Source organism: Agrilus planipennis, unplaced genomic scaffold, assembly GCF_000699045.2.
Source record: "Agrilus planipennis isolate EAB-ADULT unplaced genomic scaffold, Apla_2.0 scaffold1, whole genome shotgun sequence".
In the NCBI taxonomy this organism is placed as follows: Eukaryota; Metazoa; Arthropoda; class Insecta; order Coleoptera; family Buprestidae; genus Agrilus; species Agrilus planipennis.
The window spans coordinates 387,108-400,106 of record NW_020442466.1 but is presented as its reverse complement, the minus strand read 5'-3'; positions in this window follow the sequence as shown (position 1 = coordinate 400,106).

Genomic DNA, 12,999 nt, shown 5'->3' with positions numbered 1-12,999 from the left:
ATTTGTATATGCTTTGGAAGTTGAATTAATGCTGACGACAATACATTTCATTATCTAAAATAAAATCCACTTCTACATCTCATGGTGAGTTTCTAAACTGTCATATGCTTGTTACCAGTTTCGAACAGAAATACGCTCGATTTCGTTGTTTCGGAGACTAGAATAAGCCAGAAATAACGGTTTTGCTGTCACCGGAAGTTAGTCGCGTCGTCCCAAAGTGAGGCGATATCCGCATCGGGAAAGAAAGGCGATCAAAACAAAACGAGCTTTCGCGAAAGTTGCAACGGCAAGCTTTACATTCTCCGTACGTTTCGGTGCGATGCGATGCGGTGGTCTTTTGTTTCGGTTGCCGCTTGCCGTGTCGTGTAGTAGCGCTTGTTCTGTCGATCGATCTGCGATATATCGGGCCTACTAGACTGAAGTACAGAATGAACGGACGGACTATTGGATGGATGGATCTCCGTTGAGTCAGCAGACGAGGCGAGTTTACCATTGTTCCGTCGCGTATCGTATCTACGATGCGATATGGCGAGACGGTGGAGCGCGATGCCACTGTAGCATTCGAAATTATAAATTTGGCTGACGCGGAGCTTTTCGTTGTCGTTGATGCCGCCTTCGCCGTCGTTTTACGCTCTCGTATACTTAATCCCATTAGGGGACGGAGTCGTTGTCGTCGCCCGTTCGGTCGTCCGTCGTCCTCACGATGGTTCCGTTGAAGAGCGACCCCGTTACTCGGTCGCTTCTCACTTGTAATAATTCACGAGAATCATTATCGGGCTTATTCCCTTCACCCTTAATGAGCCACCATTTGATAACAAATAATCGTTTTTATTATTTAAAATCGCCCTGCGGAAAATTTAAGAGATAAAATAACACAGGTCTGCGATAAAACAGTTTTTTGTATAAATTTATCTTAAGCATGCAAATGTTGGTCTATAANGTGATCCAAGGAAACCACAGAAAAACTTGGACCAAGGCAGACGGACCCGGAATCGAACCGGCGTCCTCCCGAATGCTAAGCAATGGTCTAAACCTCTAGGCCATGCCGCTCGGTATTTGGTTACTGAAAATGCGATTATAAATACAATTGAGATACATAGATCGGACTCTTATTTACTAATAATACAATGTACATGTACATTGAACATAAATGAATTGGTCTATGTACAGATGTTGCCGGCAAGCCTACCTAGAAATTTGGGAATACTAGATGAATGTTACAAACTGGCGGGGTTGTAAAATAACTCTAGTGACCGAGCATGGCTATGAATAAATTAAAATTAATATTGACAAAATAAATGCAAATAAAAATAAATGGACTAAAATTATAAATGTTTTATAATTGCTTCAATAACTGTTCGTTTCTGAGAAAACGAACACACTTATTTCAACGTATCCGTGAACGAATTGCAGGCTTTAATGGACTAATAATGAATCAATCATCAATAATCTATATAGAAAAGAAAGTCGTGTTAGTTGCACTATTTATAACTCAAGAACGACTGAACCGATTTGGCTAAAAATTGGTGGGGAGGTAGTTTACAACCAGGAGACGGACACAGGATACTTTTTATCCCGTTCCCGTGGGGAGAGGAGTGGTGAACAGGAGTCACAATGTTTAAATGGAACATATATTATTTGTTGTCAGATTTACTTGAAACTTGGTCTTAATGGTCTCTCTTTTAATTTCTAAAAGACCAATCTCGACATTTTAAAAAATTCAACCTCGAAAGGGGGGGCGGATTAAAAGTTGTTGCAATTTTTGTTTGGGACATACTTTATTTGTGGTTGAATTTACTTGAAACTTGGCATATCTATATGCTGTTTGATATTATTAATCAAATGAAAAGAGGTTGCAACGTTTCTATGGGGTACATTTTATTTGTACTCGGATTTACTCGAAGGTTGCTCATTGTTGAAATTAAGCAAATACTTGTTTTGGCAATATTTAAAAATCAACCCTTAAGGATGAAATGTTGTTGCTACGTTAAGATGGCGACATTACATAAAATTAAAACGTTGTAAAGGTGAATTGGGAATTAAAAGGTTTTATGGAGAAACAATATTAATTTCTGCGAGCGAAGCCGCGGGGAAAAGCTAGAAATCAACCAAAATAATATATAAAACTTGAGTACAAATTAGCGAACAAATTAATAATCACAGACCTCACAATTAGAAGTGTGTTTATTAAACAGTTTGGCAATTAAAATAAACGAAAAGCCTACTGCAAAAGATGAATCGGTTTAGTAAGTACCCTCTGAATGTGCAAATTTTTTTAGTACTCTCACACCTTTGTACCTATTAATATTATAATGGTTTTCTCGAATTGGACATTTAACTCCTATATATAAACTGATTCTTTTAGCGATTTGGTTAAATGCCTGGTAAAAAAGTCACATCATATTAGAGCCATTTTAAATTTTTAAATTGGGTTGGTTTTTCCGTCAACTGAAACCCGGATTGAATGATGCCCATCCGAACAAAGCGTTCTGCTCGTGTGGGAATTTAAATAGAGTTAAGAACCGAATGACGCGGTTTACTTTGACAGCTAGGTGCTGCCACCGCTGCACAAACTGTATCCTCATGGGGAATTAAATTGCGGACAAGGAAGGAATGTTACGTAGTGCTCGGGATGGTTAAAATGGGTTAAGGTAGAGGACGGCTGGCTAGAGCATGCCAGTGCTCCCGTGAAACACTCACTGTCTTACTTTATTTGCATCTTAGGTCTAAATAAGTGGTAACAAATCTTATCGAAACAAAAAAATGGTATTTATCCAGGATTGGGGTTCCAGACCAGAATCGCTCCAAAATTTTTTTCAATGATTTCCGGTCATTCTAATTAGATATTAGAAGGTCTTTTATTACTTTATAAATAAAAAAAAAATTTTTTGAATGATAATTTTTCAAAATTCAAATCACAGTTTTAAACTGTATTAGGTACGTGAAGAGATAGGTGAGGAGATCTGGGGCGGAAGGAGGGGGTCTTAAAAGTTGTATACAAGTTTTTAATCTCCTTATCTCACAATTGTTACTGCATAAAATTCTTTTTTCAATATTAAAAGAACAAACAGTTATACATACACTATATGCCTTATAATGTATGCTGTAATAAAAACAATGTGTCTTCCCCGCCTCAAATATAATCAGTGAACCTTCAGAAATGACCAGAAAATAGATGAAAAGCTTTTTGGAACAATTTGGTCTGGAGCCACAATTCCAGGAATTGTCTGAAATTCCGATATTGAACTAGGAAATGTATAAAATTAATGCTTTCTGTGAATAAAATACTATAACATATCAGCCTGCCTCCGGCAGGGACATTGGAAAGACTCCGATATGAATTGGGGCAATTTTGAAAAATTATTTAATTTTTTTTTATTTATGAAAACATAAAAAACTGTCTCCCCCACCTTCTAATATCCAATTCTTTTATGTGGAATGGCCGGAAATCGATAAAAAAATTTTTGGGCCGATTGTGGTCCGAAACCCCAATTCGCCAGGTCTTTATTTAATTAAAAAAAAAACTACAAACAATAGGAATTCTTCCTCCAATCAAAATTTTCTTTTGAATTGATTGAATTAATCTTAACTAACAATCATTCGTTTTATTTTGTGCACCGTTACATTACCCATTCAGTTAGTAAGTAGTGTCATCAACAAATGACATGGTTTTACCTACCTTACTTTCTAATAAATCATTGACGTATAGTAGAAATAGTAGTGGACCCAACTCAGCACCCTGTGATACGCCATTGTTATCTTTCTCTTGCTACTCATACCGTCTCGATTCCTTTTGCGTTGTATTATCATTATTTTAAAAGTTTGTTTGCATTTTTCTCTAATACTTATATTATCACCTGACCCATCTCTATTTTACAATGCAACTTAAAATGTAGGTATAGTTTGTAGTTCTATGATTCTTCAGTTAATTATGTTACGAATGATAAAAGCTTCGTGCAGCCGTTAAATTATTATTTCGAGCTGTTTTTACGCTGCAATGGGCTAAAATATTAGGTGTATTGTGTCTATTAAATCTTTGCCGTTGTGTCAGAAAAGTACCTAGTCCATTTCATTATTATAATAATATCGCAGTGGCAACGTACAATGTGGCTTTTAATGGATGAAAAATTTGTGTTCGTTGGCGCGCAGGAGTTTCGTTCCCGATCCCGTTCTCGTTCCCGGCAAAATCACCGCGGCAAGTTGAGCAGCGCATGATTGCGACCGCGACGGTTTTATCTGGTGCCGCGCTCGTATAATGTAAATTTTTCATCGTAAACGTAAGGACGAAAAATACAACAACCGACGCCGTAATCGTTGCGGAGGCTCGTGAATGTACTTTACGAGACGTGCATATTTTGCGTGGTTATTTTGTATCGTCGCAGATGAGGAGGATGGGATTACTAAAGCTATTCAGATCCACTCATTTACTGGATACTTCCTCGGGTCGGCAGTGGCGTACCTATTACCCTATGGGGGGATATTGCTTTAGTATGATGGCGGGTACGGAAGGGGATAGAGAGATGAGTGGGTGGGCTTGTAAATGCTTCCGCCAGAAGAGGGAAAGAGAAGGATTAACGAAACAAAATTTTTGTTTAATATTGAACTTAATTTGTTGTAGGTACCTTTCCTTCTCGGCAGGAAGAATTTACTGTCTCCCCTTCCCTTAAATGTAATTTTAGTTTAAGCAACATTTTTTATTATGGGCTTTGTTTGAGTTTAATTTTTAAGACTGTATATAAAATATATTTATGGATCAATGAATTTGCGTCCTTAACATAATTCTGTTTTATTTCTTTTTTTTTTTTTTAAGAGGCGATTGGAAATTAAGAAAAATATTCAGTGTTTAATTCTAAAACGATTTGAAAGTTTACAATTTAATGTAGAGCTTTTGGGAAAGAGCAGAATAACACCCTGATGATTGAAATGAGCTAAAAGTATTTTGGGATTGTCGTTTACTTAAAGTAATGTTTACTTTTAAAAGCTGATATTTTGGCAGGCTTCATTTAAAATCTTTTATGTATAAAATTTTTCAGATTAACTGACAGGTATTTTAAACGATTAAAGAGCTTTTTGTTCTTACGTTAGAAGGACCACAGTTGTCATATCGCTAAGGATAACTTCGTTTAAAATCATATCACTGTATCTATCATAAGGCACGATAAAAATCTTAAAAGCTTTTTCGAAAATTACGGCAATCTCTTATATATTGATCTTTTGAAAAATTTCGTTAAGAAACAAAAAGCCTGTCATATTAAATCTCAGAGCCGATTTATAAATAATTGAGGATTTATTTGAGTGCAAGAAAAAAAAAGAACTTAAAACCGAATGAATGGAAAATGTTATTAGTAGAGGTATTTCGAAATGTCGTGGGCCACTAAATACGCCAGGTGCGGACCTTATTACATTCATATTGTGCACTTCAAGAGCATTGACTCAAGTGTTAACCATGTAAACGATCACGACCAGATGACCAACATTTTTAGTGGGAACTAGATGTCAATTAATGGATAGTTTTGCCAGTGCGCAACCCAAGGTCATAGCCCACGAGATTCTAAATTGCCTCTACTGTTTAGTTATAAGTAAGTTATAGTTAATCATATTCCTGTTGGAAGAAACAATTCTTTTACTAGTATTTATCAATTTCATGGGCACATTTTCTGAATATTCCTTAATGTTCCTTCTTCCTTCTCTTTGTCTCCTTATACGTCTACTTACCACTAACTTCACATCCCTTTTTCTGTTCAGTTTCGACAACCTTTCGTCATTATTTCGAGCATGTAAGTTTTAACTGATCAGATTGCAGTCCTTCTAGGCTTGCTAGAAGCATCCTTTATATGCCCAAAATCAAACATCTAGTCTTATTATTTATGTTCCCGTTAATAAAGGATCACAGTGCATACATGATATTGCATACTTTCTCATATCATAATTGTGACATCCTTACTTATATAAACAAATAAAATTCCCTTTATTAGCAGCAAATACCTACTAGATGGCGATAAACTATCTTTATTTAGATATTATAACATGTCGCTTTTTAGGAGAGAAATAAATCGAAATCGCGACTCGCGTTTGGTGTAATTTCGGTAAATTTATGACTAGAAACTTAAACGTTGTTATTTTTTCCTATTCTGGCATAAGTAGGTATGTATTTCAAAATAGGATTACTTTTAAAAGAATCTCAGTCACGTTTTGTTTAAAAGTGAGATTAGGCCCATTATATAAATTAATTCAGCGAGCACGTCTAGCAATTTTTGCTACGCCTGTGGCATATACATTCAACTTTTACTTATATTTTCCGTCGCTCGGAATGGCTCGCTCCTCCAGGACTCCGAGTCATCTACTAAATATTTTTCCCCGGTGTGCGGTTAAGCAGGAGAGCAAGGTACCCCTGGCGACCGCGAGAGCGGAAGCGTATTATACCTCTCTTGCCCCTTCCAGCGGCGCCGTAATCTACGTATAATATCCTCCGGATGCGACACGGGTAACTTTCTTAATAGGTATAGTACAGTACTTGCTGCTAGTGATGCGCTATCAAAGTATAAACCCTTTCGAACCGGATCAGTTTCTTAAAAGCCTTCCATAGCCTTTGCTTGCCTGTCTGATTGCCTGGGTGCCTGCCTTTGCTTTCTAGCTACATACTTAGCCTGCACCAAATTGAATTTAAAATTCCTTCGAGCTTATGTAGATATAACCGTTTGCAACAGAGTGCACCTGACTAAACATGCTTTCACGCTGAATTCGTTCACCACTTTAGCTACCGATACCAATATAAAAAGTAACAATATGGAAAAATGAAGAAATAGATGAAATTCAAGAAGCTTAAAATGCCACATGTTTTTAAATTAATCGAGGAGCAGCTTGAAATTGTTGTAAAAGAACTTCATTGAAGCTATTCAAACACACGTACCTACTCGTGACCTTCGCAGCAGCTGGTACGCAGACAGGTGAATTGCACGTAATGATTAGCAGTAGTCTAAACTCCACGGTTATCGTTCGATTGGTAAAGTTATTGCTGTTACTAATACGCCATACCTAAGACCATGTTCCATACACCACCCTTATCAGGATATACCTTCGTTGCTTTTGCGAATTGTATCGTTAACGCCACCCCAATAGAATAACCGGCAGTGCATTCCTTCCTTGTCCATATTCAGATACGTACCACCACCACCACCACAGTATGTAGCGACGCCTTGTTACACAATTACGCTAGGTAATCCTGGTCATCATTGCCGGAGCAGTTGGGGTTGTCGGTAAGATCATTGCCCTCATTTTTATGTATATCAATAAAAGGTGCAAGATGGATGATTCTATTTCATTTTCATATACCATCTTCCCCCTTAAATTTTCCGTACTGACCAGATATAGTGTATAAGAACATAGGCTTTTACGGTACAATTTTACCGAGCGATATGACCTAGAGGTTTTGACCATCCGGAAGGACGCCAGTTTGATTCCGGGTCCATCTGGGTTGGTCAAAGTTTTTTTTGTGGTTTTTTTGGATCACTTAGGCAAATGCTGGGACAGTAATATTCCAGAAACAGTCTTTCATTACCTTCTGTCTTCATTTCGTCCATCTCATATTTCTCACCTGAACTACCACCCACCCATTCCCACGATTCCTGAAGGGAGGCTGAAGAGGGTCTTCCGCCCTACCTTTCGGCGTAATCCAGAGGGGCTGCCCGCACACCACCATTACTGGCTGAAACACCCAAAAGTTTTCCGATAGAATTATGATGCGGGCTGAAGGGTCGCGGTCTAAATGAACTATTTGGTGACTTTTCGTCGGCAACTGCAGCCGGTATATGTGTTGATTATTATGTTATATCCCGAAGTCTCAGCAGCGACCAAGTGACTATACAATTATACATTATTTAGAAATACTTTCTCCAACGAACTCTTTAATTGGCTACACTTAACTAGTACCACCGTCACATTTTATTGATAGTATTTACCCATATGTTAATTTAATGCTGATCATGTAAACCCAAAAGCCAATACAACGTGCGAGTCATCCATGAATGCGCATGCATGTAGCTTGTTGTACATTTCAGTTGCTTCGTTTATTGTAAAGGAAAACGTGCTTGCATTGTGAGCACGGCTCCTGGTGTTCGATGCTTATTAGCCTAGCCATTATTCGAACAATGATGGGGACAGGAGCTGATCACGGTTTTGAGGCATGGTCGCGGGATCGTGTCCAGAATTGCTACCGCCTCCTGCCCCTTCAATCACACATAAACTCATTTTAATTTTCGATTATGAATTATAAATCAGCTTGCTTCGACTATCCATTATACAAGTGCTAATTAATACTGTTTTGCTGCGCTGGCGTTGCAAATTGCCTCCGCTTGTTTGCATGGATATGGTTCTGGGATGCAGTCTGACATTATAAATGTTTACCAATTATTTTAAAATTCCGTCGGTGCCGCGGACGATCCGAAATGTTTGTTTCAACCACGTTCAATTATTATTGCAGACAACCATTTCAGCATTATTTTTCATGTATACATATTTACATATATTGTTTTGGAAACGTTAAATAAAGAATAATGTATTTAGACTCTTTTGGGGTATGCTTTCTTTCCAATTTGTAACTCTTGCGTAGCGTCATATCTATAAAAATGTTATTACATTGAAATCATCAAAATTTTAGATTGTTCTTGACTAAGCTTGAATATTTGACAGAGAAATGATCTCTAGAATCGATAATAGTGCTTAAGGGCAAAACTTGCTAGATGTTAACAATGTTCTTCTGCGTTTATTAAGCTGTGGCTGTTAGTTTTCATTGTTGTTCTTTGGTATTAAGTACGGCGCGATGCGGCGTTTCGAAGACGAGTCACTTAGGTCGTTTATGTACATAATTTCTCCACATGATAAGGGAATAGGTGGCAAAGTTTGAATGAGTTGTGTGCACTTACCGAACGATCGTGTTACCACCTTCGTACCATCAAGCGTATGTGCAGAGATCGGCTCTCGCTAGCCGTCCGCGAAAATGCAAGCGGTCGTCGCGCAAAACACATCTGCAAACTTTCAAACTTTGTATCTTGACAGCAAGAAGTCGCGATAGGAACAAGAGCGCCCAACGAAAACGTTGCCGCGGAGTTAGACGGTAGTGACGTCGGGTATATATGTGTATGTGTGCTACCGTTTTGTTGGCTTTTAGCTTGGATTTCTCGGCAAACATTCGTAAATCCGTAAACTTGCTGTAGTCGCTCTTACGGCTTCAACACAGCAAAGTGCAGTTTCAGCCCATCTGGCTCGCCGCATTATTATTATTACAACGGCGGTATTGAATCGGTTTGGAGCACGGCAGAAAATTGATAGACGAGGAATAAGCGGAGGAATCACTTTAATTAGAGTGTTTGCTGTAGGCAACTGCCATTGTTAGTTTTCGTTCATGGCGAAAGCACACACTTTATGAATAGTAATCTTCGCCTCAAGAATAGCCTGACACTGTTAAAACAATACCCATAACCTTTTGGTACATGAAAACCCGTTTGTATCGAAAGCCGAAAATACGTCCTTAAATTTAGGGACAACTGATTTTAAATAAGTAAAAAATAGAATAATATATATAAAGGAAACAAATAAACATAAGCTTTTAATTACTAATTCCAGAAGAATTATCACATAAATTTCATTCATTTCGATAATCACAAGTCTGGTGGTGGTAATTCTTTATGGAATCTAGGGGTATATATACTTTTTCATAATTGTATTTTTAAAATAATTATCATAAGGTCGTCAATCCTAAGACTGGTCGGACACGCATCTCCACTCAGCTAATCTTCGCATTTCCCTAAAACTATAACTATTATAAATAAGTAAATAAATTAGAAGAAGTTTCGTATCTAGGATGCTAGATAACTTAGGACCCAAGGAACAGTAGCAATATAAAACACTTGGCAAGGCACTTCCAATCATTAATATCGAAATTCGAAAAATATTGTTAAAGGTGTATGTTTGGAAGCGGCGCTGTACGGGTGCGAAACATGGACGATGGGTCCGGAGGAAAAGGTTAGAGGACTCTATGGAAGTCAATAAGAAATAGGTGAGATAGGCTGGTAGGACACCTTCTCAGGCATGAAGGTCTATTTAGAAACATATCAGAAGCAGAAAAAGGGGTTAAGGGTGGTAGGCCAAGATTAGATGACTGTTCGCAAATGTTTAAGGATATGTGATGTTTTAGAGTAATGCGAAGATTATCTCAGGATAAGAAAAAGTAAATGTGCGTGTCCAACCAGTCTAGGAACTAATAACGTTATGATACATTTGTAACTTTTGTATTCGGTGAAGGTTTTTCCTTACCTGTATAAGTATCAGCAGTACTTACTATTTGCAACGCAAAGCGACGGCTTACATTCTATTCATTCCTCTTTATAACTAGTTCTCTTCAATTTTAATGGCTAATATTACCAATTGACGTAATCTTTATAAATGTCGACAATAAGAGAAAATAACTCTATTTTCGATAAATTCAAGAGCGCTTAGTTTGTGGGTAAGACCCAGTTGCAAATTTGCGGTTGCATCGTTCGAATGAACATCTTAAGTAGCGCTTTCGAATATTTGAAAACAGTTAATTGCCCCGCGATGGTTATAATCCTCATAATTAATGGCCGAATAAAATTACGATTTCATTCAGAAATCCACTTGAAACGGTGGCGAACTTAAAGTCGGTTTTTGCTTGGAGAAGAAGTTTGAAACATAGATAATGGAAACAAAGTTTACGTTAGCAACGCAATATTGCACTGAACTCGAGCTGGCAAACAACTATTCATTTGGTTCTATCTTTGTGTGTTGTTTTCAAGTAATTGCTCAAAGTTTCAAACAAACTAACGGCCGAACGATAATGACTACTCACTATACAAGTTGGAAACTTATTTGAAGTGGAGGTTAACTATCAACCCTTTCTAATAAATAATAACATGTAGCTACATTAGACAGTTCAATCATTTTCTTTATATGACAATTTTATTGTTTGTTTATTTATACAAAAATACTGGTATGTAAGAGAAGAATAAGTAGGAAAAGAATGTAGAGATAGGAGACGAAGATTAGAAGAAGTGGCTCATTTTAGGTATCTAGGATTTTAGATAAAACAGGACGGAAGAAGTAGTAGGGATATAAAGCAGAGGATAGCGCAGAGTTGAGTCGGCTTCAGGTTATGGCTATGGTCGCGAACGGTTAATTTAGAAATTCGAAAAAGATTGTTAAAGGTGTATTTTTGGGACGTGGCACTGTACAGAAACATGGACGGTGGGATCGGCGAAAAAGAAAAGGTTAGAAGCGTTCGAAATGTGATGTTACCGACGAATGATAAGAATACCGTGGATAGAGAAGGTTAGAAATGAAGAGATATTGGAAAAAATAGGAGAACAGAGGACTCTATGGAAGTCAATAAAAAGTAGGCGATACATATTAGAGGCACAAACAGGACTTAAGAGGAGTAGAGGTAGACGTAGATTACATTATTGTTCGCAAATAGTTAAGGATGTGGGATGTTCTAGTTTTAGGGAAATGCGAAGATTAGCTCAGGATAAGAAAGAGTGGAGGTGCGTGTCCAGGACTGACGACCTGATGATGATGATGATATTCATACAGAGTGTAAAAGTAATATGTGCCGAACTGTGGAAGGTATACACTAGATGCAATAAGCAATCGCACATTATCGGTGAGGCATTGCTAAGGTGTGGGTGATTGTAGCTAAACTTACCAAACGTGCCAAATAAGTCTCTGAAAATCTCCCACCACATATATTTACTGAAAACAATTTTTGAAATCGCGAAGGGATGTACGACATGCGAGTTTTCGTCTCACCAACAGTGATTATTGTGAAAATTCAAAATTTTGTCCCCGTGAAGCAAATTCTCTCAACATCACGCTATGGGAAAAATTAGGCTATGCAGCATTTGTTTTTTTCGAAAACACCCTCACAAATTCACTGAAAATCAAGGATTACACTCGCTGCAAAAGATAAGGATACAGCAACCGCTCCATTAAAAATTGTGACACTAATAATGAGAGGAACCAATGTTCTCTGCTATTTCGCGTATACCATTTTCGGGATTGCCTTCCTTGAAATCGAGGATTCCGTTCGTTTAGCAGCGATACAAACGTTTACTTAATTTTCATGTTTTATAGTGCTGTATCACAAGTTCGGGACTTATTTTTGTTACACCCTGTATAATAATTTAGTACTCATACACGAATGCGTTTTACAATTTACATTAAATACTAAATAGTTTAATAATTAGCCAGTTAATTTGCCTACTAGAAGCTTATTTTTGGAGCGGTATACTATACGAAAGACAATTTATCACTTTCGAATCGTATAAATATATGAGAGAAGATCCCTTCTTCTCAGGAACTTCCCTTCGAGTTGAAAACATTTTCCGACAGTGGTAGGTTCGTCGAAAAAAATCGATAAAAGGAGAGTGGAGCAGAAAAGTTTTCCTTAAAACAGGAGTCTGCACTTATTTTTATTTGCTATTAGGACGCCTTATAAATCAGTGTCAGAGTTTTACACACCTTTCGTTTTCCCGACCAGTCTGACCGACTCCATCACGTTATCCATCCGACCAACATTCGCGTTAGGTAATAAAGTGTCCTAATTTGTGATTCAAAGGATTCCACTCTCTTTTGTCTCGAAATCTTTTATTCAGCCGTTAAGAGGCGGTTTGTCGGTACTAGACGAACTGTTTGTTCAGCTTAAATTGAAAATGCACTACCTTATTCTGTCAACAAACACAACGTCAAAATGTTCAAAATCAAACACCACATGAAAGTTTAATGGAACAAATGTACTATTCAACAGAATAGCACGCAAGTGGATCAATAATCGATGTTGAAAAGTTTTGATTAAGAAGGATCATGTATGAAAAAAATTCTGTTTTCAAACTAATAAATGAAGACTCTCACCCTAAGAGTTCTTCAGCAATGTACACTACATGATAAAGCTTAACCGATGACACCATGCATGACGGATGCTTGGATTAT